Raw genomic sequence first — 6,423 nt, 5'->3', positions numbered from 1 at the left:
GCAACTTCACTGTGGCATCAAAAAGTTTTGAAACTAGCTTAAATGTTAGTTAAGTATATGGCTGTGTTAAATCAGGAAAGAATATATGGCATGAAGGTTTACCATTCCGCAAATAAGACATCAATAATGTTGTGCATTTCTCTATGTAAAACACAAAAAACCTCAAAATCGTCCATTTCAAGAGTAATTCGCCTTCAGAAAATAGTGTCCACATCCATCGCCCACTTTAATTTTTTGATTTGGATTTTTTGTTCAACAGTCAATAAAAAAATCACATATCTCAAAATCCTTGTGGGCGATGCCTGTGGACAGTACATGTACCATCTGAAAGAACATTACTTAGAAAATTGGTGTCTTTGTAACCTTTTAAGAAAATACGGGAAAATGCACTTGTTTATGACTTCACAGTTAGCATTTAAAAACCCATGTGAGAAAAAATGATTTGTACGATTTTTCTGCATGGAATAACAATTATTCAAAAAGCATGAGTTTTCACCCTTTACACCAATTTCATTTTTTAGAAAAAAATCACAGGGTAAGATTTGTATGGAGACCATACCTTGTTCGTTAGAAAAAAATATTAATGATTTCCATGGAAGTGGTGAAATATGGTCATTTTTTAAAGATATTTGGTTTTTGTTTGCCCTATTTCGACTGATTGGCAAAAAAAATTAAGTCTCTCTTGAACTTCAAAGGGTTTTTAAAAAATAAAATTATTTCTGAAAAAAAAAAACTTTTTTTCATTCAGTACTGATCAATTGATGATGTTGAAACTTTTAATCTTTTTATCAACTTTCCAACCAATTCAACTTTATTACCCCCGGTCGGAAAAGGACAAACAAACATTATTGAAACATGGTCTACACATGTTACTTTCGGGGAAAACGTGTTTGCTTTTCATTTGATTGGGTCTCTGTATTCACTTACCAATGTCACATTTATCTCCAAACCAGCCTTCATTACACTGACATGTAAACTCCGTAGCTGATACCGCAGAACAAGCTCCATTCACACAGTCATTAGAGGAACAAGGATCTGAAGAAAAAAAAATATCGGAATCATCTTAAAGTGGTGGAAATTCAAACAAAATCGAGTATGTTTTTCATGTTTGCTATCAAATGCTGCAGTTATTTTAACATGCGACCGTTCATTCCAGTAATAACAAACAAAGAAAGAAAATTTATTGTTTATATTTATATCTGTTTAAGTTATCATTTTAAGTAGGATGTAAAATAATAATTATTGTGTTAATGATGCGAACGTCTTTGTACGTTTCAATGATGGAACGGCCACTGATCAAGAAATTTGTACAGGTAATATGCCTAATGTAGTTCATGCAGTGATGAACGCAATGGGTTTTCTTAATAAATAAAGAAAAATATATTAAGTGGATGTAAATATATCATTGTTAGACTTGATCCATTGTTAACTCACAATCCCACAATTATTTCAGTTAGTACAAGCAATATGAGATACACTTGCTGTGGCCTTCAACTGGACATTTAGATATATCGACGACGTATTGTCAATTAATAATGATAATTTCCATTCATACGTTGACACGATATATCCTGGTGAGCTTGAGATAAAAGATACCACAGAGTCCGACACTTCTGCTTCATACTTGGATATTTTACTTGAAAAAGACACTAATGGTAATCTAACAACCAAGCTATATGATAAACGTGATGACTTTAATTTTTCTATCGTCAACTTCCCTTACTTATGCAGCAATATACCTTCATCACCTGCATACGGAGTATTTATATCTCAGTTGATTCGATATGCAAGAGCATGCTCTGCGTATGAACAGTTTCTTAAACGAGGTAAATTATTGACAAGCAAGTTGATGAAACAAGAATATCAACAGTCTCGTTTAAAGTCATCATTTCGTAAATTCTATGGTCGATACAATGACCTTGTCAGCAAATACAATTTATCATTGAATGAAATGCTGAATGACGTTTTTCATACCAATTGTTAGTCCATTATTTATACACTGAATTGACCACGGATTTTTTCCGTTATATCCTGATTATGACAACGAGCACACGGCGGGTGTGACCGGTCGGCAGGGGATGCTCACTCCTCCATGGCACCTGATCCCACCTCTGATGTTTCGGAGGTCCGTGTTTGCTCTGCACTTATTTTGTATATTTGTTTAATGGACGTTGAGATTGAATACTGTTCGTTATTTCCATATGCATTATTGAAAATGTTATTTTGTAGGTAAAGTATGGCAATTATGATTCATTCGTATGTAATGTAAACCCTAATGACAAATAAGCCCAAAATAAAGTTTAAAAAATGCTTCGAAAGAAATATTTCTTTACGACCGAATATTGAGTATTCTTGAAGAATTCATTATTGTACAGGACGACAAGATTTCAATTTTGCTTCAATCAAAGCTAAAAAAAATATTTTCTATGGCAAATATGAACAGAAGTTTATGTTTTTTTTTTCTGTCATTGAAATAGCTAATTACAAATTTGCATCAAAATTCCCCAATGTCAAACACGCAGCACATATTGCTTTAACTAATATCAAAATATACTAATCTTCACGTACTAGTGTCACAATTATCTCCAAACCAGCCTTCGTCACACTGACAGGTATAGTCAGTGACTGACACACGTGTACAAGCTCCATTTACACACGTGTTACCGCTACATACGTCTGAAAAATATTCTTATATACAACAAATGGATTGTTTTTTTTATTTTTCCTAGAGTCATTTATGAACAAATTTCTTTACCATATATTATTTATTCTTTTCGCATTAAGTGCATTCAATAGTTTCTTTTTGATACTACTAGAGATGACTGCAATATCATGTAAAATTGAGTACAATGCCTGTTAAAGGAAATACTTGTTATAAGTAGAACAAGGTCAGAAACATAATGCTGTTCAAACAACTTAATTGATATACAAATGAAAAAATATCAAGATCATCTAATTCTGTATACGCAATACCAATAAGTTAAAAAAAGTCTAAGGGTATTTGGAATCAAAACATACGACAATGTTTGTAACACAAAATAATTTAGTATTGATTTCTCCTGCAGTGGTGTGTTCCTTCGTATCAAAGAGATGCCAAACTTTAAGGTTGTTTAATAAAATTGATAGCAAAATAAAAATATTGAATGATGAAGACTGGACAACATACCATTCTGACAGAACTGTCCAGAGAAGCCTGTCTGACACTGACACTCAGGAGTCGAACCAGCGGTCACATGACAAGATCCGCCATTCTGGCACACTATGCCGACACATACATAAGAACACATAAGGAAATCAAGACAGTTCAAAACCACAATAGACAAAATAATAATCATATATATTTCTGAATAATTATTGATTTGAATCAAAAGAAAAAATACAAGTTTGGTAAGAAATTTAGATGCACGAGTACGTATTTTTACAGTGCGCCAATTTATGCAGAAATAAAAAGCAGTGAAATCTGCAACACATTTTGAAATTATTTTCATTTGAATGGCGCAAAAAACAACCAACGTCTTTGATTTGCAGACCCTATGCAATTGGTGCATATCGAGAAAACGCCTCGAACGCTGTAACCATTCCCATACCTGGTAATAAGGTAACTGCATCGGTTCGAAGATGTGCACAAGTCAAGTGAAATACACCCTGAATTCCATTTATTGAAATATGCATCACAAAAAAGAAATAAACTCCGTAAAAGCTCAATAGTAAACACACTGACATTACTCCGTACATACAAGCACGTCGATACACCTAGTCCGTGCTAATCAGATTTTGGTCAGCGAAAATATCACAAGTGGAAAGAGAAGTTATTTGGTATTTGCGCGGCTGAAGAGGGGGGGGGGGGGGGGGGTTATAAATTATTTTCATAGGCTATAATTGTGAATTGTCTATCTACATGTAGTTCTAATATACATTATTTACAAAGTCAAGTATATAGTCTGCAGTTGGTTTGCGTTTCAAAATTCATTTGTCAATTTTAACTGATAATTGTAGTACTAATCTCAAATTTAGTAATTTGATGTACCGCAATTATTTACTTCATATCTTAAAAGCAATTAACCAGAATAAAATTTTTTTTATGTGTACATAGATCTATACGTTCTTTAACACACAAACATACGAAGAAATGCCATCCCCTGTTCAGATTGACATTTAGGCATTTGATTTTTTAGGCGGGGGGGGGGGGGGTGAAAAATAATTGACATGACCGTTATCTAAATATTCTTGGAAGACGGACATCTCTGCCGAATTCAATTTTGAAAATTTTATTTTAAATTTGTCACTCCGACCACAAAGTATGTTCATTTTTTGGTATGTATATATAAATGTTTTATAATTATGGTGTTATAGAGAGGCTTTCCAGATTTCAGTATACCTGCCTGATAGTCTAGCTACTTTTTTTTATATTTAAAAATAATTTCTGTAGGAGTATTTGGGAGATAATTCTAAAAGCTATGGTAGGGAGTCTTGACACTGGTTGAATACGGATAATTTTTATTTACTAATTGTATATTGAAATAACTCTCTCTCTTTCTCTCTCTCCTCTCTCTCTCACTCTGTAACCATCTGTTACCATCCTACGCACTTTGTGCTGTCCATTAATTAAGCCTTAGGACAGTTCAAGGGTTTTTTTCAGGCGGGATGTCGAAACTTCATAAATTGAAAAATAATTTTAATTTGGACGAGAAGTTAATCCGAACGGCCAAATTGAAAGAGAAACTAAAGGTATTATGAGAAATGAGCTCACTAAATGATACCCTCACCGCCCATATGGTTATAATGGCAAAGTACATATTTTTGGAAGGAAATTGAAAGGGGGGGGGGGGCTAAGTGCAAAGATTTTTTTTATACATTCAAAAAATCTGACAAGCTTAAAAAAGGGGGAAAATGTCCTTTTCCTAAACACAAATATCCTATTTCGTGTGGGGGAAAGGGGGTTGGTTGGGTTCGAACTTCAGTAACAAAATTTTTCTCCAAACACCTACACTTTCCTCTTTTTTAACTTATACAGCGACTTGTCTATAAAAAAAAGGGGGGGGGGGGGCTAAACCTACGCAGCAATATTCAATGTCTATACTATGTATATATTTGTAAAAAAAAAAAAAAAAAAAAAAAAAAAGCCCCCCCCCGGTTCCGACACTTAAAGGTACTTGGACACATATTTGAAGTTATTATTTTCTCTATAATATTACGACTTATATATTTAAAAAGCATTTCACACAAAAATTAATTAAAAATCTTATTTCGTTTAAAAGATATTGAAATTTCAATTTTTCGGCGGGTTTGATTGACATATGCTTGCATTCTCACAAATTTAATTTTATTCTTAATCCTTAGGAAAAGAGGCAATCTCGTCTTGTATAAATGAAAAATATTAATACTATAATCCAAAAAATTCAGAGTAGACACGTTCGAAAGCAAAACAAACACACAATATATTGTCAGTCCATGCAGTTGTGGTAAGCAGACTGTGACGATTGAACGCACCCGGTGATTTCTAAATATAAACAATAACAGAACTCTAGCCCTGTTTACAAAAACTGTGTACATAACACGAGTGTGCTCGATTTGCTAAACTCTGTACGTATCTCTTAGTTCAGAATGACGATACTTGTGAAGGTGTTTTGCTTTCTAACATTTCTACTCTGAATAAAATTATTTTTCCTGATAGAAGTTTTAATATTTCTCATTAAAACACTTCAAAATTGCCACTTTTCCTAAGGATTAAGAATAAAGTTAAAATTTGTGAAAGTGCAAGGATGTGTCTATCAAACCCGCCAAAAAATTTTAAGTTTTAATAACTTTTAAATGAAATAAGATTTTTAATTAATTTTTGTGTGAAATACTATTAAAATATACAATTCGTGATATTATACAGAAAAAAATAGAAAATATTAACTTCAAATCTGTGTCCAAGTACCTTTAAATGCTGAACCTGGACAACAAACAAGAGAATTTTCGAAAAGCTATAAGTAGAACGTGGAATTCTCACGGGGGGTTTCCTCTCTCTTTTTATCTGCTTTTTCAAGTTATCATTAATTATTTATGTCTAGAAATTTAATTCACGTTAAATTCTATTTTCATTATCATTGTACCACAGAATCACACTCGTTTATTATACCCTTTGCAACAAGTTGCGTGAGGTATAATGTTTTGGACGCATCAGTCAGCCCATTTTTTTTTTGGTCTTATAAACTAATGCACAGAGTTTTGTTGAACTATGCTGATATTCAGAGGAGTCAATATGTCTGTATTTGTTCATCACCAGGAAATTCTGAAATCTTTCTTTTTTCGGGAATGTCCGCACTTTTACATTTAGATTTTGGCCATATCTTGAATATAAAAATGAGCAGTTTACAAGAAAATTACGATTCCTTTATTTTTTCTGTGAATTTCAGCACTTCGACTTATGTGGGAGTG

At 32.9% G+C, this 6,423-nt stretch overlaps 1 long non-coding RNA gene across 1 annotated transcript; it reads right to left on the bottom strand.

Moving 5' to 3' along the window:
- Nucleotides 1–933: 933 nt before the first annotated feature.
- LOC134281208 (uncharacterized) lies at nucleotides 934–3,255 on the bottom strand. Its single transcript, XR_009995035.1, has 3 exons — nucleotides 3,167–3,255; nucleotides 2,569–2,676; nucleotides 934–1,035 (listed from the first exon to the last, which is right to left on the bottom strand). It is a non-coding gene; the product is annotated as an uncharacterized LOC134281208 (long non-coding RNA).
- Between the last annotated feature and the right edge of the window lie 3,168 nt (nucleotides 3,256–6,423).

Source organism: Saccostrea cucullata, unplaced genomic scaffold (genome assembly GCF_032062105.1).
Source record: "Saccostrea cucullata isolate Sc308-1 unplaced genomic scaffold, CSIRO_AGI_Scuc_v1 ctg5755, whole genome shotgun sequence".
Classification (NCBI taxonomy): Eukaryota; Metazoa; Mollusca; class Bivalvia; order Ostreida; family Ostreidae; genus Saccostrea; species Saccostrea cuccullata.
The sequence above is the reverse complement of the archived record's forward strand: the minus strand, read 5'-3'. Positions and strand labels throughout refer to the sequence as shown.